The sequence below is a fragment of the Mesocricetus auratus genome, unplaced genomic scaffold (genome assembly GCF_017639785.1).
Source record: "Mesocricetus auratus isolate SY011 unplaced genomic scaffold, BCM_Maur_2.0 Super-Scaffold_100009, whole genome shotgun sequence".
Taxonomy (NCBI): domain Eukaryota; kingdom Metazoa; phylum Chordata; class Mammalia; order Rodentia; family Cricetidae; genus Mesocricetus; species Mesocricetus auratus.
In genome coordinates, this window is record NW_024429193.1 from 15,753,415 (window position 1) to 15,775,353 (window position 21,939).

General features: G+C 42.2%; 1 long non-coding RNA gene across 1 annotated transcript; it reads right to left on the bottom strand.

Moving 5' to 3' along the window:
• Positions 1-1,038: 1,038 nt before the first annotated feature.
• Positions 1,039-14,704, bottom strand: LOC110343053. Its single transcript, XR_002385247.2, has 2 exons — positions 13,813-14,704; positions 1,039-1,446 (listed from the first exon to the last, which is right to left on the bottom strand). It is a non-coding gene; the product is annotated as an uncharacterized LOC110343053 (long non-coding RNA).
• Positions 14,705-21,939: the final 7,235 nt, after the last annotated feature.

The window sequence follows — 21,939 nt, forward strand, 5'->3', positions numbered from 1 at the left end:
ACTGTCTTCCAGAAAGTTTAGACACCTGACAGCCTAAATGACAGAGCAAAGGGAACACCTTGTATAAAACCCAATGAGCTAAGAAAAGGTTGTTTAATAGAATTCAGGGACAATAGGGTAAATACTAGCTGAGTATAGACCACAGGAAGACTCATCCTGGAATCCTCATATGTCTCTGGGACTTTTTTCACACTGTATCTCATCATACGAGTACAGTGTCAGTCACTAGCGAAGCATCATCTCCTAAATGGAGATTAAATTCTCTACCTCTGTCTTTCTGTGTGTCTCTCTGTCTCTGTGTGTGTCTCTGTCTCTGTCATTGTGTGTGTGTGTCTCTCTCTCTCTGTCTCTGTGTCTCTCTCCATTTCTGCAGTGGGTGAAAGGTAGCAGGTATTGTTTACATGCCCAGCATTCCTCACTATCTCAAGAAAGGGATGTTTATTTCCCTGCCTGTTTCCCCGCCCCTTACACAGGATGTGAGACAGACCACAATGCATTACCCAATCTGTACTTAGCTGTAACAAAATGCTAACCCAGCTCTGGTTATGTGAATCAGTGTGCAAGGCACTTTCTTTAGGAGGTGCAATAAAAAGATGGGCACATTTCCAGTTAGTTCTCACATATCCAACGACAGGCTCTGCAGAGGAAGGCTTTCATTCCTTCCCCAGCCATGTCACGTGTGTACAACACCACAAAGCAGAGCAGAAGACTCACTCTGCTTCTGACGACGTTCTCTGCTTGGATTATGGGTGCTTGTACGAATAGGTCTGTGAAGAGATAAACACAGCTGGGCGTTGGTGGCGCACGCCTTTAATCCCAGCACTCGGGAGGCAGAGGCAGGCAGATCTCTGTGAGTTCGAGGCCAGCCAGGTCTACAGAGCGAGTTCTAGGACAGCCTCCAAAGCCACAGAGAAACCCTGTCTCGAAAAACCAAAAGAGAGAGAGAGAGAGAGAGAAAGAGAGAGAGATAAACACCTTGCACGTGGCAACACACACAAATTTTATATCTTATTAAATAGATACGCTTATGCAGGAGTCTCGGAGCTATAAAACCGCATTTTATTCTTTGAGCCTCCTGTCAATTTAAAATGAAGTCCTTCCTGTCTAGTCACTCTTTGCCTTTAAGGTATCTGTATCCACTCTGCACAGGGTCCCAGATCTTTCACGTTGGGGTCCAACACAAGATTTTCTGTACAATGATTCCAACCAGGTTTCTCTCTGGCAAAGCCATGGCTGGGTGGTTCCTAAAGTTTCAAGGCTCTGAGATGACACAGGGTAATTATCGCTCTTGACAAAATTCAAAATTAAATATGTAAAGGACAAATTTATTTTATCGCATGTTGGAGGACTCTGTTGTTTAGACATCAGGGATCTTTCTGTTATTTTTTCCAAAGAATGTTTTCTGACCTCTTTGTTATCTCTGAGACAATATTATAGCTTTGACACCTGAAAGAGGTAGAAGAAAAGTCCCTGTCATGACACAGTACTACAAAAACACAAAGCAGCAAAAATAATGTTGTTAAGATTCGTACTTAAAAATGGCACATCTATGCTCAATGTCTTGACTTTGAGGCTAACCCCAGCCAGCTGGGACATAGAATAGACAGCACTATCATGCTGCCATCGAAAACGTGGGCTTCACGACTGCCTTAATGACCACAAAAGGACACCCTGTTATTAACGCAATTTGGAAGCAAACAAACAAACAGTCAACACAGAGAGGCTTTGGGACAAAGTGTGTCCCGTGAAAGGTAGCATTACTTTGTATGTGTGCGCACATGAATGTACCCACATATATGAACGCGTGTGGAGTGTAGCGAACAACAGTGGTGTTGTTCCATCCTCACTTTTCTTAAGTTTATTTATTTATTTATTTACTCTATGTGCCTTTTACATCATATATCTTAATCCCATTCATTTCCCCATCCCTTCGCATCTGCCCTCCACCCCTGCACTCCCCCCAAATAAAACAAAATTTAAGAGAAAAGGGGAGAAACATAAAATAACATTTAAAAAGAGAAAAACTTCTTTTAAAAAAATCTCATCATGGAAGCTGCAGTGTGGCACAGCGAGCCATACCGTAAACGCCTTTGCTTGCAAGTGTTCATTGCACCACACCAGACTCCAGAGAAACCCCGCACCCCACACCATGCAGCCAAACACACCAACCAGGAGCCCAGGCACCCGGCAGTTGGCCACTGTAATGATCTCTTTGTGATGAGGAAGCATGGCCACCTTCACTTACTTTGTGTGTATTAGTGTTTTCTCTGTATGTGTACAAGATCACTGTGTGTGTGCCTGGTACCCGAGGAAATCAGAAGGAGGCCCTGGTTGCCCCAGAACTGGAGTTACAAATGGTCGTGTGTTGTTGCCATGTGGGTGCTGGGCACTGAACCCATAAGAACAGTAAGGGCTCCTAACCACTGAGCTATCTCTCTGGTCCCAAGCACCTCCATTTTAAAAAGAGCAATATCAATAAAAAACAAAAACAAAAAGGTGAAGCTAAATTTCAACCAAAAAGATCTGAACCAAGCATAAAGCAGAGCTTCATAAACAAATTTGTGGGAACTCAGAGATGAAGAAGAGAAAGACTAACCACGGAGAGGCTGGATTTACAAAGACTTCAAACCCTGATGTACAACACAAGCTGTGATTGCTCATGAGAAACCCCAGAAGGAAAACCATTCCTTGAATGCACCAGGCTTCTGCACAGTTTGTTCCTACTACATCTTTCCCCTCTGACAAGCAAAGCTATTTCCAATGCCGCCTCCCCCAGAAGCCTGTCTTGCCATTGACCCCGGCTGAGGTTACTCATGCCCCTTTCCCTATCGCTCTGTACTGTGTACACACACAGCTCTGTTCTTTCGCTCATGGTACAAAATTGTGCCTATTTGTTTCTCTCTGTATTGGCCTTCCTCCGTGAAATACACTTCTTTGAGAGCAGGCCAATGTGTGTTATTGATCTTGGAGAAGTCAGAGGAGCCTAGCAGGCACATTCCTCACCAGAGAGCTGAAGACGCGGGGACTAAATGTGCAGATTGCTAAGCAGATCTTCCTGGAATGTATTTTGCACAGCCTGGGAAGTCACACAAGGTTCATTCTTCAGCACCCTCGCCCTTCTTTCACAACTTCTTTTACTCCTTTGATTTCTGCTGTTTTCCTAATGATGACCAAATCCTCTCAACCCTGAACTTTTGCGTGAGCTTTGGGACTCCCATATTCAGCTGCCTGCTGAAGACTGCATAAAAATAGCCCATCCATGCCTGAAACGTTCAGCATCCCCCCAAGCCCCAGTGTCGTAGATTCATTCACCCCATCTGTAGGCGCATTCCACCGCCACTGCCCATGGGTCAGAAGTTAAGCCCTGAGCATCACCTTGGCACTCCACTCCTCATCATCTCACTGTTGACTAGGGGAACCAACACTTCCACTCGCCAGCCCGTTACTTTGTGCTTGGCTCTCTCTTTTTAGCTTCTGCTCTTGCAGTTCGTGTTCCCAATATATTTCTCCTGACTAAAGCAATAAAGACTGCTAAAAGACTTCCTCCATGCTTTCAACCCAGCTTCCATTATATTGCAAATAAAGCTCCTAAAACAATATATTTGTCTGCTACCTGTTCAAAGAAATGGTGGTAAACCCACCCGTACAATTTCTCTTTCTTCATCCATCCTATAACCGTCTCTTTTTCCCCCATATGTCCATCATTTTCTCCTCCCACCCCAGACACCACATGCCACAAGCACGTACCTTCCACTCTCATGTCTACGCTGTAGACCCGCCATGTACTGCTCTGACCTCCAGGTGTTGACTCGGGTTATTCTACCTGGAAGGTCAGTATCCCATTCAGGCTTGTGGGCCATCAATTCTTTTTTTTAATGTTTTTGGTTTTTTAGAATTTCATACAATATATTTTAAAGTTTTCCTCCCCCAGTTCTTTCCAGGTTCCCCCTCCAACTCACTCAACTTCATATTCTTTCTCTCTATAAAATAGAAAAATACAAAAATCTAGTCCAATTTTTGTTGGCCAGCTACTCCCAAGTACAAGGCCTGTCCAGGAATGTAGTTGAGATGCCCAGTGTGACTCCACTGGAAAAAACAAACAATAAACAGATTCTCCAACTCCTATAAGCTATCAATTGCAAATAGGCATCTTGAGTAGGTGTAGGACTTTATGCCCACTCCCCCTTCTCTGTGGTAGGATTGGTTTCTGATTTGAGCCTGTGCAAATCTTGTGCATGACAGTCTCTGAGAGTTCATGTGTACACCAGCTCTGTTGTATCTGGAAAATGCTCTTTCCTTGGGGTCATCCACAATCTGTGGCTCTTACGATATTCCCACACCCTCTTCTGCATAGATCTCTGAGCTCTTTTGTGAGGAGTGTTAATGAAGACATCTCATTTAGGGCTGAGTGCTCCAAAGTCTCACTCTCTCCATGCTGCCCAGTTGTGGGTCTCTGTTAATCCCCATGTACTGCATGAAGAAGTTTCTGATGAGGGTGGAGTGATGCAGTCATCTATGGGCATAGCAATATGCCATTAGGAGTTATTTTATCACTATATTTCCTTAACAAAATAATGGTGCTAGCAGCAGTTCTTAAACTGCAATTTACAGATTCCCCAAAGAGCTCAGGGATAAAATTAAAGGAGACTTGTGAACTTAGGTGGGAAAAAAAGTACATCTTGATTTTTCACTAACTTTTAACAGAAATATATTCATTCCTTTTATTATGAATGTCAGTAACAAACTACAAAGATATCAGAAATGTGTGTGACTTTGTCAAAACTGGAACCACAGACACATCTGTTCTATACTAGAGATCCTACATTCTTATATTATCATTTACATTCATTAATTCAAAATTATAATCATTAATAAAATAAAATTTATAATCATAATACAGAAGTATACTTATTACTATATAATAACTTTTACATTTTAACAACTGTTCTAGTATAATGTTTTTATTTATTCCATTCACTTAAAATAGGATTCTAAGAGGCCAATGGATAATAAAGTTGAAGGCATTTGTCTAGCTTTATTTCTACCTCAGGAAGGTTTCCCAGATCACTTCACATGCCCATCACACCCTGAACCATCAACCAGATGGAATTTTTCCTGAGGCCCTTACCAGCCTGTTTCCCATACACATTTATTGGTCATTTATTGGGCCATGGGTCCTGGGCATAGGATTATTTGTTTTGTGTCTTTAGTCTCCTGTGATGCTGAATCCATGGTAGGGGATGAACCTGAGTTATGCTGGTCACATCCTTTTTCACGGAGTGTTGAGGCTGATAGCATTCAAATTGAGAGAATAGACCTGTTGCTGGTATGTTCTGGTCCCCCAAGTGACCTTGTGACCTTGTACAAACTGAACTGTTCTGTTCTCTTATCTGATTTCCGTCTCAAACCAACACCAGAAAACATGAACAAGGACAGAAAGCAGGGCTCAAGGACTCTCTTTCGTGTAATGAATCATACATATTTGCGTGTACACACACACACACACACACACACACACACACACAAACATATGGGGTTTTCTTATAGTCCCATCACACAAATAGTAGTTTAAGTGATCTGGATTTGAACACTCGCAATAAAACGTTTAGAATACTGACCATTAAACAACCATCTATGCTTCAAGGTCAAAGATGTTTGCAGAACAATGATCTTTATTGTTGTTTGCTGTTGCATAGCATAAGGTCTTTGTGTGGGGATATAAACAGGTTCCTCCCAAGGAAGGCATTTTATGTTCAGTGATGCCCGTGCCCATCACCTTCATGGTGAAGTTTAAAGAAATAACGTACCACAACACAGGCATGGGACACTCATCTCTGAGTAATTAACTGAGATTGATAGAAATAAATACCAGACAAGCACCCTTTTGACAGGGAGCCTTAAGAGAAACAAGTTGTAAATGATATTTTATTTTAAAGAAAATACTGTAAATATACCGATTTAAAATAATTGAAATATTACAAACACATATGAAAGCAAGTAATTGAGAATTTGGCACTTGAATTTTTTCCTAACAGCCTGAGACATAGCATCTGCTAGTACTATCCCTCTGCATGCTAATGTTTTAAAATCTATAGTTTTGGGCAACTTGTTCAGACTCCTTGCTCTCTCTTTTAGTTATAGTGATTTTGCTGTGCCCCTGCATTGCTGTTAATTATATTAATGACAGATAAGGGAACTACTATATTAGTAGTAGTAATAATAATAATAAGTACCCCTGTGTGTAGAGTGTTGTAAGTTTCAATGTTTAAACTGCCATTTTTTTCAATTAATTCCTCTAAGAAAACGGTGAGGGAGACAGGGCTGCTTTACTTCCAGACACACAGGCAAAGGAAGCAGGTCTCATAGGTGTAAAGCAATTTGTCCAGGTTTCCATAGCCAGTAAATAACACAATCAAAGCACAGAGTCGGAGCTGGGCCATGACGGCTCATGCCTTTAATCCCAGCACTCAGGAGGCAGAAGCAGGTGGATCTCTGGGAGTTCGAGGCCAGCCTGGTCTACAGAGCGAGTTCCAGGACAGACTCTAAAGCTACAGAGAAATCCTGACTCTAAAACCACCCCCCACACACACACACACACAAAGCACAGAGTCAGGTCATTCGTGTACAAATGTGTTCCTATGTCACCCAGGGAAGCACCAGAAATCAAATCTCTCCATTTCAATGATTTCTGGAGCTTATTTTGGCTTTTACCAATTACTGTGGCTAAGGGAATGGCTTAGCACAGGTGTGCAGGAGACACTTGCTCATTATTTTATAGCATTTTATATTTGCCAAAATAAAAGTCAGATGTCTGGGCCTCCAGGTTTTCGAGGAAGCAAATTCCATATTTGGGGATGTTGCTCGGACACATATTCCAAGAAGCATGCAAGCTGCAGCTCAGAGGACAAGGCTCAGTGGTCCAACCCATGATACAAGCAGTCTTTCCACTTAGGCCCACAACACAACACACCATAAGGCAAAGGCCTTGCAGGATAAAACACCAAGTCCCACTGTGAAAACAGTGATGAATGATCCTGGGATTCTGGAGCAAAAAAAAAAAAAAAAAAAAAAACAAGCAAAACAACAACAACAAAAAACACACCACCTGCACTGGAAAGTAGATAACCTCCAAACTACGCAGACCAGGCACATCCTGGATGTTAGGGTTTGAAACTAAGTATACCCCCCAAAGGCTTGTGTATGGAAGTCTTCATCTCCAGAGCAGGGGGATTGTGAGGTGGGGCATTTGGGAGATAGTTAGCTTTCGAGGAGGCTCAGCTTCAGGAATGGATTACCTGAATAACAGAATCAGTGTTAGTGCGAGGTTGGGAGACAGTGGACACTTTAGGGAGTGAAGCCTTGGGAGTAGGTCACAAGAGGCAGGCCAGGGAAATTGCCATTGAAGGACACATCTTGTCCACAGCCCCTTCCTCTCTCCCTGTCCCTGCTGCCTAGCTGTCATGAGGTTAATAGCTTTTTTCCACCATGTGCTCCCGGATATGATGCCCCGCCTCACCGGGGGCCCAGAGTAGGAGGAGCCAAATGACGTGGACTGAAACTAAAAGGAAAAAAGTTATTCTCTTTGAATTTGAGCTTCTTGGCATTCTTCCAGGGACAGAAGCTAACCGGTGGGATGTGTTAGGTTCCCCAACATAGAGAAGCAGCTGTTGCCATCAGGGTTGCCCCTGCAGCTGGACACTGCGCAGGCTTGTGGCCAGCACGGAGCAAGGAGGTGTGCTTCATCACTGATATGCCTGAAAACTCTCACCAAGAAGCCCACCGAAAGCTGATGGAAGTTTTCCTAAGACTTGCAGGAAGGTGGATCTGAGAGGCACACGCAGTGCACTCTGGGGGATACTTCAGGTGTTCCCAGGCATCCTTTCACTTCAGGCCCGCCATATCACTCTCCAGCTGCCAGGCACTTAGAGCTCACGGCTTATCTCTTGGGACACTGCTCTCGGCGAAGGGATGCCATCTCTCTCAACGCCGTGATCTCTTCCAAGGGCACTGTGCATGAAGGATTTATAGATACAAGGTGGCAGAGGTTTACTGCCCTTGGCCTGGGCTGCTTCAGCTCCAAAGCTCCCGAGGACCCAGAGTGTCTCTCTTGTGACCAATAATACAGCCCCTCTGCCCAATCTGTATTCTTCACTCCCTGGCAGCTGTTGATCCAGGAATAGTCCCCAGCAAACCTTCTGCATGCTAATCTCAGAATTTTCTTCCCAGGGATTCAGACCGGTAAGAGCTGTACTTAGAGTCAGCAATCTTTCCTTGATACTCTCTCTAACAACAGAGGACTTTACCACATGAGATTTGAGGGCAGTTTTGAAAAGCAAAATTCACGTAGCTGCCTTGGTGTTCAGTCCACAATTTAAGAATTTAAACTTCCCTGTTGTCTTTGAAAAGTTCAACATAAAAGTCACTAGACCACATCAATAGCTGAACTCTCTTTAAGCAGCTGTTTCATTGTTTTATGAACGCATTTCTCCATTCTAAGAGGGCAGTGTTATCGTCACCTTTTTGTACTCTTCTCTTTTCAAAACCACCACCTTCACACAGGCTTTTCTCCTCCTACTGAGAAGTCTTTATAAATTCTTAGAGCTTTGCCCATGTTGACAAACAAGCCTTCTAGGTTGCTACAGAAAGAAACTCGACCAGGAACAGAGATCTAGTTCTAGCTTTTCTTTTTCCTGTGACTTTGTGTAATTCATATTTATTTATTAGTTGCTTATTTAAGAAAGACTGTGTAGTACTCACAGTGTTTCAGAAACTGCGCTTGGCCCGAGTATAAAACATGAAGAAGGCAGGTAGCATCAGCCCTCATGCAGCTTGCAGCCCACCAGAAAAGCAGACGCCGGATAAACGACACAGATAATTCTCTGAACGGCAGGTTTTCTGAAGAAGCAGCCAGGGTGCTCTGAACATGTGTAACGGAAAACCCTGACATTGTCTGGGATGCCTGCAGTGCCTCAAAGAACAAGCAATTAAGTGGAGATTGGGGGCTGGGGAGATAGTTCAGGCACCCAGGTCCCGGGCGCTAACCACTGTAACACAGGCATGTAATCTCAGCACTTGCCGGCTGAGGAAGCCAAATCTGGGCTACATGGAGAGTTTGAGGACAGCCTAGGTGATGTGAGACTCTATCTCAGAAGTAAATGAAATGATTGAGAATTAGCAAGGTAGGAGAGGAAGAAAGATTCACTGACATAAAAACTTCACACTTTAAAAGTCTACAAAAGTCAGATAGATGCTCGTCGTGTTCATGGGACTGAGTGAAGGCTACACGGCAAGAGGGAGGGAGGGAGGGAGGGAGGGAGCATACAGTGTCACATGAACTAGAGTGATGGTTTAAAACTTCACACTTCATGCAATGGGAAAACACATTTCAAAGCTTGAGGCAGGCAAAAGTGTGGTCTGGCCCCCCAGTCCCGAAGTGATGACATTATCACCTACCTGCTCATTGTAACAAGTCCTAAATGACCATGAGTGTTCTTAGAAAATACAACATGTACTACAATAAAAGACATTATCATCACCACCCATTTCAGGGGGTTGATTAACTTTGGTTCAATACCCAAATAATACTGTAATTATAGACTTCAACACCTGACCAAATAATTAAAATAAAACAAGCTTCTTAAACACAGCTGTCATGTAGCAGGTGCGTGTCTTCTCAAAGTGCTACCTCTACCCCAGCTCTTCCTCCTTTTGCTCAAGTGCAGAAGCAACTGCTACATGATTGCAATCACTGTCCTGTCATATCCCCAGCAAGTCATTTGGTGACACAAGGGCTGCTATCTACTACAGTATAGACCACAGCAATGGATTTCCATGATACTACCAAAAAAAGAAAGAAAGAGAGAGAGAGAAAGAAAACTTTTTCTAGGGCACAGGAGAAAAGACCACGGAAGTAGGTTTATACTTTGAGAGTAAAGCAAAAAGAAATATGGAAATGAAGACATGTGTTTTGAGGATGGAGTGTGCAGTATAGTTTCCCAGAATAAAACCCCTAAATGCAAATGTCCTTCAAATTATCTATTAGTCAATGATCCAGCATGCAGGGGATGATCTCTTTTTCCTTTAATTCTGTATATGATAGGCCATGAGTCTTCATCAAATTTAAATCCTGTTTTAAATCTTAATTCTATGAGTATACTAGCCTTATAACAATGGACAGAGAAATGCAAAGATAAAAGTTACAATGGTTAGTATCCTACCTAAGAACAAATGTTTCTCTCAATCACCCCAGTACATACACATGTAATATGTGCAATTCATTGTACATATATGTAGACATATATACTTACTGATGTTAAATACATAACTCAAAAGTGTATTTAGAGATGGAAATGGATTTAGAGTTGGTTTGTTTTTTGCCTTTCTGAAACTGTAGTATAAAATACATGTTAAAAGATGCAAGAACTTACTGTGACATAGGAACACTTATTGAAACATGCATTTTCGGTGCCAAGGCAGAGCAGACAGCTTAGATTAGGAAAGCGAGGGGATATTTCATTTGATTGCTCAAAAAGATGAAAAGGGAAGAAAGACAGAGGATGAAACAATTTCAGGTACTTTCAATTCATTTATCAAATAAGAATGAACTGCTTTTGACTGCGCGTATAATGGCTCAGAATCTATTCACTCAACCAAAAGGCAAGGACTTCCTTTCCACTGTGACGAATTCAACTTAATGAAATTATATTTTTTTTAAAAAACTAAACATATGAGATATAAGGAGAAAAGGGGAGATGATAGAAAGGAAAGTGATGGCTAGTGTATTTCAGGAGAAGACAATAGGCACAATTTTGAACTGATTAATGTTAGAATTTCTGCCTGACCTTGAATTTGACAAAACTCAATATAAAGGCCAAGCTTATAAAAGGACTTCAATTATAAGAGGTTATCTAAAGCACGCTTAAGCTGGTTCTCAAGATGAAATACTAACTGAAGTTTGTATTTATTTCTCAAACAACCATGTTAACCTTGCTATTTACACTGCCAATGACATCTTCCAAGACTGTGGACTCCCTGTGCTATAAATCCCCACCAGATAAGCTGCTCATTCCTTGTTTGTCAAAGTGTGGTAGGAAGTTGTGCCAAGAAAATAGTATATAAATGAATCAAACACAATACCATATATTACAAAAATAAAATCTATAGAGCACGTGCCATATACTCTGTAGAAATCCTTCATCCATTATATACAAATTGGTATCACAATGACCAATACTCAACACTTGTGAGAATGGGCTTGAAAAAATAGCACAAAAAGTTCCCTGAATGGGGGGTTCTCTGCTTTGGAAACCTCTTTCATTAGTGATCTATCAACTGGCCTTGACTTAGAAACAGGCTGGGCTTGTGAGACCTTCATGCGTTTGTCCAAGATCGTGTGGCTAAATGAGAGACAGACATAAGGCAATTCGTTTTCTGGGATAACTGAAATATTTCTCTAAATGCTATTGTCTGTCTCTACAGATGTGAGATAGAGAGAAGGAGAAGGACATGGCAACACCAACATTCATAAGCTCCTAGTTGGTCTTTCGTAAACAGGCAGAAAAACCACCATTTTACCCTCCACGTTCCTTTAAAAGATCTGCCACAGGCTGAGGGTTTTGTCAAGCAATACTTTAGTTTTTTACATTGGAAACATTTCCTATCCAACACAATAGTTATTTGAATATGAAATGCTCCTCTTAGGTTCATACATCTGAACACTTGGTTCCCAATTTGTAATTCTGTTTGGGAAGATCATAGAACCTTTGTGAATAGGGGAAATCTTGATGGAAGGAGGAGCTCCTGTTGGAGGACCTTGATGGTTTAGAACCAGCCTCACTTGTGTTCACTCTCTGCTACCTAACTACCTGCCTACCTAAGCAATCTAACTAACCCTTGCTTCTCATCTAAGCACCAACCCTTCTCTCTGCCATGAATGCATGAGTCCATTCTTAAATCCTAAGCCCAATTTACTCTTTCTGCCATATGTTGTTTAGTGTTGGGTATTCAGTCACAACAATGAGAAAAATCACTAAGGTCAGCATTAAGTTATTAATTGAAGAGGTCAGTGAATACATAACACTATAAAATACAGTAAATACCTTTAGTAGTTTGTTTTAAACAGTAAAGTACTGTGATTAACCTAAATGTCTGTCTTCTCTCAGCCCCACCTATAAATTATCATACACATTTTCCAACATTGACATGTTAAATTTGAAGCTAAAGCTTAGTAACAAGAAATTACATCAACTTGGGGTAGGGAGATGGCTCAGTGGGTGCCTTGTCTGTAGTGATATATTATTTATGATTTATTAAAGCTTGCTGGAGATCAGAAGAGCAAAGTAGTCAGTCATTAGCTCTTACCTCTACCTCAGCTCAAACGAAAGGGGCAATCCTGCTCCTGACTTCGCTGCTCCTCAGATTTATTCAAACTGCTATGCTCTCCTCAACAAGGCTAGAGACTCAATGTGGCTGGAGAATGAATGCCAGCTCTGAGACCCTGTTCCTGTCTTACATACCTCCCTAATGCTGGGATTAAAGGTATGAGCTCTGATTCACTCTCTGGTATCCCAGAGTGGTCTTGAACTCAGAGATCCATCTGCCTTTCTCCCAAGTCCTGGAGTTAAAGGTGTGTACCACCACGGCCTGATTGCTATAGCTTGAATCTGGCTTCACTTTCTGAATCCTCAGGCAGGCCTTAATAAATGATAAATAATGTGTCACCACATTTTTTCCTCTTATCTGTACTATGCACTAGCAGTATATGCTCTGTGCATTGGCAGTATGTGCATAAGCACAGATACTCTAGTGGTTTTGTACTTCCCTCTTGGACTGGGAAGGACAGCACAGTGCATGGGCTTTGGATTTAGACTTGGAACTAATTTGTTTTATTCTATGTCTTCTAGCCCTTGGACTTGGGCTTTAGTAAAAATAAGTGTACAATGACTTAACATTTGAGTTCAAATGCCCAAACCCACATAAAGCTGGGCACAGTAGTGCACACCTGCAGTTCTAATGATCTTACAGGGAGAGAGGAGGCAGAGGCTGGAGGATTCTGAGAGCTTGAAGGCCAGTTAGCTTGGTGTCTTAGGGTTACTATTAGAACACCATGGCCAAAGCAACCCGGGGAAAAAAGGGTTTGTTAGACTCACCCTTCCTCATCACTGTTCATCATTTAAGGAAGTCAGAACTGGAACTCAAACAACACAGGACCCTGTAAGTAGGAACTGGTGCACAGACTATGGAAGAGTGCTGTTTATTGGCTTACTCCCCATGGCTTACTCCATCTGCTTTCTTATAGGCACCAGGGCTACCAGCCCAGGGGTGACCACACCCACAATAGACTGAGTCCTTCCCCCGTAATGAAGGAAGTGCCCCACGAGGTTGTCTGCTTAAAGCAGGTCTTCTGGAGGCATTTTCTCAATTGAGGGTCCCTCCTCTTCAGTGACTGTAGCTTGTTTTGACGTAAAACTAGCCAGAACAATTGACCCTCTGTCAACTTGACACATAAACGCATCAGGATTAAACCACAACATTTCCTTTCTTGCTTATCCCCAAGATTGCACACTATTATGACATCACAATATAAAACATTTTACAAACTTAGTCTCACGCTCGAACAAATTCAAACACTAACAATTTAGTATTCTTACAATTCAAAATCTCTGAACTGTGGCTTCCAATGAAATCAAAACTAAGTCAAATGCTTCCGTGTTTCAAGAGGAAAGAACCAGGGCACAGTCACAATCAAACCAAAGCAAAACCAAACTCCAATAGTATAAACAACTAATGTCCAATAACCTGGGGCTTACTCACAGTCTTAGTCTTCTAAGCTCCTCCACAGGGCTTGGGTCACTTCTCTGGCTCTGCCTTCTGCAGTACACACGTTTTATAGTGTAGGCTCTGGATGGCTCCATTCCCACAATGCTGCTTTTCTTGGTCATCCATATCACTGGCCTCTCCAAAATGCTGGGTCCTCTGTTGCAACTGGGCTGCATTTCCACCAGTAGCTTCTTTGGCTGCCAGCACAACCAGGTGCAATCTTGGCCACCGTGGGAATACAGTTTCTATTTGCTACTTCTCAGGAAAAACTTCCCAGAAGATCTCACTTCACTGATGTTGGTTTCTTCCTTAATCACTGCTAATTTCTCAGCCTCAGCTAAACCAGCATCAACTGTGCCAGTAAAGCAAAGGTTTCACTTTAATGGTGCTGGTCTCTTGTTAATCATGGCTGCCTCTCAGCCCCAGCTGACCAGAATCACAGAACCTTAATTCAAAATATCAAATGATCCACATAGTCTTTGCACTTTCCTCTCTCTAAAACTTCTTAAACCAGGACTCCATCGTTTGTACTGCTCTCAACAATCTTATTTTCCAAAATCCTAAAGAACAACCCACTGAGCTCTCAATACTCAATGGTTTTCCACCGAAACATTCCAAAGTCCTTCCATAATCCTCCCAAGACTACATCGCTACATCTGCCATAGCGATACACCATTATTCTGCTATCAATATTTTTGTTAGTTGAGGTCACAGCTGCTGTGATGAAACACCATGACCAAGGCAGCTTGAGGAGGAAAGGAGTTATTTAGCTTACACTTCCTCTTCACCTTTTATCACTGAAGGAAGTCAGGACAGAAACTCAAACAGCAGGAACCTGGAGGCAGGAGCTGACGCACAGACCATGGAGAGGTACTGCTTAGTGTCTTGCCCTTGGCGGCTTGCTCAGCCTGCTTTCTTATAGAACCCAGGCCCACGGGCCCAGGGCGCTCCCAACTAATGAAGAAAACACACCACAGGCTTGTCTGCTAAAAGTCCAACATTCTGGAGGCATTTTCCTCACCTGAGGATCCCTCTTCCCAGATAACCTTTAGCTTGTGTCATGTAGACATGGAACTAGCCAGCACACCTGGCATATACTGATGTGTACATCAGAAAACAACGAAGAAACCCTATCGGAAACAAGATGAAAGGCAAGTCCTGACACAAAGCTCGTTTTGTGAGCACTACACTTAGATAGCCTGTACCTCCTACACACACACACACACACACACACACACACACACACACACACACACACCACGGTTTCTCATCAGCTGCCTGCACTGACCTATCTAAGACCGAGCCTGGAAACAATCAGAGACTGGCCCTGGTTAAACTCACAAAACACAGCAAAGGGCGGGAATGTGGGAGAAGTTGAAGGGAGGAAGGCAGTTGTCTTCATTGCTTTTCTACTGCTGTGACAAAGCACTCTGAATGAGGCAACTAGAAGCAAGCGTTTATTGAAAGTTTACAGTTTCAGAGAGTCAGGCCATGACCACCACAGCAGGCAGCATGGCAGCAAGCTTGCATGGCATGGTGCTCCAGCAGTAGCTGAGAAGTTACCTCCTCATCAGCAAGTAGGAGGGGGGGGAGGCAGTGCAGAAAGAACTTACTAGGTCTATTGTGGCCTTTTAAAACATTAAAGCCCAGCCGGGTGTTGGTGGCACACGCCTTTAATCCCAGCACTCGGGAGGCAGAGGCAGGCGAATCTCTGTGAGTTCGAGGCCAGCCTGATCTACAGAGTGAGTTCCAGGACAGCCTCCAAAACAATACAGAGAAACCCTGTCTCGAAAAACCATAAATAAATAAATAAATAAATAAATAAATAAATAAATAAATAAATAAATAAAAAAAAATAAAACATTAGAGCCCTCCCCGGTGACATACCTCCTCTAAAAACCACACCTCCTAATCCTTCCCAAACACTTGCACAGATCAGCAGCCATGTATCCAAGCCAATGAGCCCATGGGGGCCATTCCCATTTAAACTACCACAGCAGTTACCATGGATAGAAGGGATATAAGACATGGTGTGGGGTGAAACCATTCAGAGTACATTATACACATGTATTAAATAGTCAAAGGGAAACTTTAATAAAGGCTATTTACAAAGGAAGGCTCCTCTGTATTGGCAATGGTACGGTTAACTCATTTAATCAGTCTAAGGAACAGTCTCCCGCATGCTGAATCCACATGGTAAATCTGAAAACATGGCGTTGGAAGCAAAGCATGTTTCAAAGTACACCTGAAAGTAGAAAGAAAAGATGAAACCCAAACCATCCTGAAATAAAAGGTGTAGATGCATCTGGGGATGTAGCTCTCTTGGTGCAAGCTTACCAACAAACACAACATCCTGGTTCATCCCCAGCACTACAAAAGCCTGGCATGGTGGTGCACACCTATAACTCCATCACTGGAGACGGAGACAAGAAGCTCAAGGGCACCCTCAGCTGTGTAGGAAGTCCAGGCCTAGCCTAGACTAGGGACCTTGTCTCAGAAAATAAATTGCATGTACACAATAATGCCACATACATAAACTGTTAAAGTACAAATACCATATAATGTTATGTGTACAATCAGATGTGGAACTGAACATACACAAATGCTGTATGGTTTCAAAGCATTCCCCCTGAGAACTATATTAACAATAAAACATTATAGCAAGTAGATCTTCCTGATAACAACTTAACCCAATGATAATGTTATCTATGAACTATGTTACGGGGTTGTCCTAGTTTGCCTTTTGTTGTTGTGATAAGATGCTAACCAAAATCAAATTGGCAAGGAAAGAATTAATTTTAGCTTACGGGTATAGTCTGTCATTGGAGGGAGCCAAGGCAAAGAATTCAAGACAGAAGCTTGAAGCAGAAAACACCAGAGGAATGCTGGATGCTGACGCTTTCCCTCTGGCTTCACCTTCTCCCTTTCTTATGCAGCTCAGGTCCACCTGCCCAGACATCATGGCACTACCCACAAAAGGCTGGGCACTCTGACATCAGTCATCAATGAAGAACACTCACACACACACACACACACACACACCAATCTGATGGAGACAGTGACTCAGTCCAGGTTCCCTCCTCCCAGATTTGTGTCATGTTGACAAAAAAACCAAGTAGCACAATGATGTACTCCAAGCTGCAGCGCGGCGTGCCTGCCACTTTTTCTTGCCTCAAATGCGCAACCACGCTTCAATCAGGAGAAAACGTTTTACAAACAGAAAGAGAAGGACCTTCTACACATAAAGGATCAGTCTCTCTGAGTGTGAAGGTCACAAGAGCCTAAAAAATTTTTTTTGATCAGTGGTTACAGGATGGAGAACACCAACGTTAACATGTTATGGGATCCTGGATTAGGATTTGGAAGAGGAAAGGGAAGTAAGCAGCAGAGCGCAGGCGCTTGGAGCAGGTCTACCATTTGGCGTACAGCGTTGTGCCTGTGTGGATTTGCTCACTGCACACGGATTTATGTAAGAGAGACGCGTGCTCAGCAGCTGGGCAAAGGGCACACGGGAACTGGAGGTTCTGTTCTTACAGTTTCTGTCGGTCCAAAGTTAGTTCACAATTAAAACGGAATAACGGACAAAAATACCTCAAAGGACTCTCCATGTGACCAGTGTGAGGACCCAGACCCCAGGAGGGAGAAGAAAGAACGGGAATGGTAACATATTCACAAAGGGACAGGGAGCAGACCGCCAGGCGCAAACACGTTAAGAATGGAGACCTCCAACTCGGAACTCAATCAGTCTAAAACAAGGATTCAACCTGGTCTTCAGGCTGGCGCGTTTGATGCCCTGCGCCGGTCCACAGATGAGAACGAGAGAAGAAAGACACAAAGCCACTGTTTAAAAGGGAAGAAAAACGATGCACGCCTCTCGGAGAGAAACTTTCAAAGTTTAATGTGTGCAGTCCTGACAAAGGTTTCCCCCTCTAAGAACTCGCTCTAATGAACTAAAAAGTCAAAGATACAAAGGCTACTGATTGAAATGTCATGGTCCAGAGATTTCTCAAATAATCTACATGTTCATCAATGGGGTTAATTATGATGTGTCCTATATCCGCATGTGAAAATATCATTCAATGATGTTTATGTGAAATCTGAAAGACCGGTCACTATAAACATCAATTGCAGCACAAATTGTGGTATAAAATATTTATGGTTACGCATAAATTTGTTTAAAATGTGAGGGAAAAATATAATTTTGATTTATTGTATTTTTATTTACTGACTTGTAAGTTCTAGTGTAAAATTAACATGCATTTTCTTTTAATAATAAAAAGATAATAATACTTTCAATTTAATTTTTGAGAAATGGGTGCTTCATTCAGACTTCATCTGCTCTTCGTGGATCTGGAATTCTGGGGCGACTGTCTTGCATTCCTAGAGAGTGAAAAACTCCAAAGCTGCACGTTCAGGACCCGCCACTAGGTGGCACACTGCCACTCGAATGCCCGTTCCAGACATTTTAAACTTAGGGAGCCCTGCTTTCTTACTGCGGTGACCCCAGACAATAATAACGCAGCCCCGCATTCGCTTTCCTGTGAAAACCGTTCGCATTCCCCCAGTAATTATTAACTTAACAGCCTTTTTTTCCAAATGTCTTACTGTAAACACTGAGATTCCCTGGACACGTAAGAGACAAAAACAGAAGAGGCAAAAGCCTTGTTAGTTGACAGCTTCGCGTTTTGTAACTTCCTTAGCAAAGTTAAACCGGCTTACTGCTCTACGTTGTAAGTCTTCAAAAGAAAAAATAGAGCTTCAGCAAACTCCAAGCATATTTGAATCTGTGTATGTATTATTAATTATACATGCTTTTATCTGTGGATTATCTGAATCTTTGAGGGAATGACAGTCCAAAGACATGACCTAAGAAATACTGTCCTGGACACCTGTCTGTTTAATGTAATCATCTGAGGTCATGGCTGAAGTTTCAGCCTGCCTCACTGCTGACCACAGATGTCATCTGCCCTGTGTCCGTAGAGCCCACAGCCATTATTAACTCATGAGTTGTCAGTTACTATTACGTAACCAGTGTGGTTCTGAAACCTGTGGGCAAATTCCCTGTATCCAAAGCCCTTCCCTCTGAGCTGTGCTAGTCTTACCACAGGAGTTTTAAATAGATCCTTTCCGATCTGTGCCTGATTGCCCTCCCAACTAAACCCAATACAAGAAGGGGACTGACTACTCTCCAGGTCCCAGTTCATGTAAGATAATAGAATTTCACATCCCTCGGAAAGTCTGTTAAATACAGCGGCGTGGATTAACTCTAAGCTCATCAAGGAAATCTTTGGGAACAGGAACCCAGTGCAGGTCCTCTCAGTCCCCTGATAATTAGCATGGTGCCCACAACACTATTGGCCATGTTACATATTTGAAGAATGCGTGATGTTTTTAATAAGTGAATAAAATTGTGTGTTTGTTAGTGAGATGCTAGAAAAAGCATCTTAATTCTAATATCACATTTTAAACCTTGTTTAACAGATTCTAATCATGAAATGATTTTCTTCTTTCCACAAATAGATTCTGCGATTCAGATATGAAGAAGGGTGGAAAACGGTTCAGTCTTCCCAAAGTGCAGAGTGTGGTGATTAAAAATGCCCTACACTGATTTGATTTATGTATTAATGGGGACTCGAGCACTTAAGTACTTGATGGTCACACCAACCCAATGAGGTTGATATGTGTGCCCAGGTCCTTGCTTTAATTTGTTGAAAAGTAATACCTGATTGACATGTGAGGCAAGCTTGTTTCTCATTTAAATTAGAAAAAAACTTTTGAAAATTACATATCTTAAATGCTGGCTCCAGTGAGTTATGAATACATTTTTGTAAGGCATAACTGCTCCTAATTATTTGAACAATCCAATAAAGATACAATAGCAAGAAAAGGAAAGAAAAGAAAAGAAATACCCAGACTCACAGGATCCCTATAAAACACACACACGTGATATAAAGACCAGTGATGCCACAAATGCCTTTGAAGATACCACACAACGAAGAAACAACAATGTTTAAGTTGCCTGTGGGCCCTTTCCTTACAAACTATTCTGAACTTGGTTTTTAACTTTGCTTCATTTCCATCTATATTTAACCATGTATGCTTTTCTAAATAACAAATTCCACAGGTTTACAAGTTACTTATACTTTTCACAAATGAAACCATGCAAACGTAACATTTCCATCCCATATTGTCATTTCCCTTTCCACTTAATCTCGGTCATGTGAATTGGATTTTCCTCATATACATTCCACACATGAACACACACACACACACACACACACAACTTCTTCAGATTATATCATGAAACTAACAGGCCAAAAGATTAATTGGGGTGCAGTGTCCTTTCAGGGGGTTCTATGGGCCTAAGATGAGGTTCTTTAATGCATAACTGTGGAAAGACAGCTAGATGATTTAACATCCATCCACTCCCCCACCATCCCCGACAAAACCTTTCTTTGTTGTGAGATGAAGGCACAGTTGCCCCACTAATGAAAACCTAGGATTCTTAAGCCTCTTAGCAGATAGAGTATCTGTTTATCTAGGAGACATAAACACATGTTTGAAGGTAGGGAAAAAGGACATTTCTTAAAGGTAGAGGGGGAAGCATGCTTGGTGTGCCCTTTGCTCTTTCTCCATGCATCCTTCAATGAGGATATGAGAGCAGGTGACACAGCAGCCACTCACCTTTGCCTGGGCTGTAAAGTCTGCAAAGATCTTAGGTATGTGACATTTTCACAACTTTGTGCCATCCCCACTTCCTCTAGATTTTCTGTGTCATAAAAGAAATAGAGAGTTTCGTCTTACTCGTGTCATTATGATTTGGATTTCCCATTTATACACAGCCAAATTGAAGTTCTACTTGATAAAGCAATAATCAAAGACATTTGTTCTAAAATTTATGGGACTTCTCTCTTTCATGGACCCTAGTATAGAACATTAGTGCTAAAACTCAGTCACTAAGGCAAATCTCTTTTTTAGAGCACAGAGTAGTTGAGTGTGTTCAGATATTCGTGTTCAGTAGTTTAGCCAACTACTGCAGTGCAAACTCATACCATGACCCACCACTTCAATTTCCTTATGTTGGATCTTGTGTGTATGAGTCTATGTTAAGAAGCATATGTCAACACTTACAAGTACTTTTCAAAAGATTTGTCAAATCAAAGCTCGGCAGAATGGTAGAAGGCATGTAGACCAACTTCCTCGGCATGATACGCAAGCATGGCTGTCTACCTTTCACAGATGGTGACCATCTGGCAAAGTACATTGCCAAGAGTTATATACTCTAGTGAAGAAAACAGATTCACCAGGCGAGTCCTCCTCTCTGTGTCTGAGACTTACAATGCTTAGGATAGGACATTGAGTGCCAAGGCTAATGAGAACCTCTTCATTTCCACTAGTTGCCATGAGCCCAGAAGGAAGAAATGTAGGGATAATTTTCACATTTCAAATGCCAAAGAACACCTCCTTCCTTAACTGATTGTAAAGGATTCTGTTCTTTTCTTAAAACTCTGTTCACCTTATGTTGCAAAATGTTAGAAATCTTTAATTTCCCAGATCCTTAGGGAAAAGGAAAGATGGGGCATTCTAAATTAGCTTATGTGGTATAGCAGAAAGGTACCGTGGCTCAGAATCACAAATACTGGTTCTAAGAGTCATGCGTTTTGTGATCTTTGGCAAGTGATTTGACCTCTTTGAACACCATGTTTTCCCTGAGGCACAGGCACTTTCCATGCAAAGGGTCTGTGAGGATCAAGCAATAAAATGTCCTTGGGATGGTTCATGGGTAAAGGGCTCACCACACCGATCCCTGAAAACCAAGTAAAGGGGGAAAGAGAGAACTAAATCCACAAAGTTACTCTCTGACCTCCACACACGCACCATGGCACATCTTACACCTTGGGATGGTTCATGGGTAAAGGGCTCACCACACCGATCCCTGAAAATCAAGTAAAGGGGGAAAGAGAGAACTAAATCCACAAAGTTGCTCTCTGACCTCCACACACACACCATGGCACATCTTACATACATAACACTAAATATCTTTAAGTCCATGAAAGTCAAAATAATACAGTGAACAAAAGATATTCTCTGCCCTTGCATGGCCATACTATAGTGGATAAA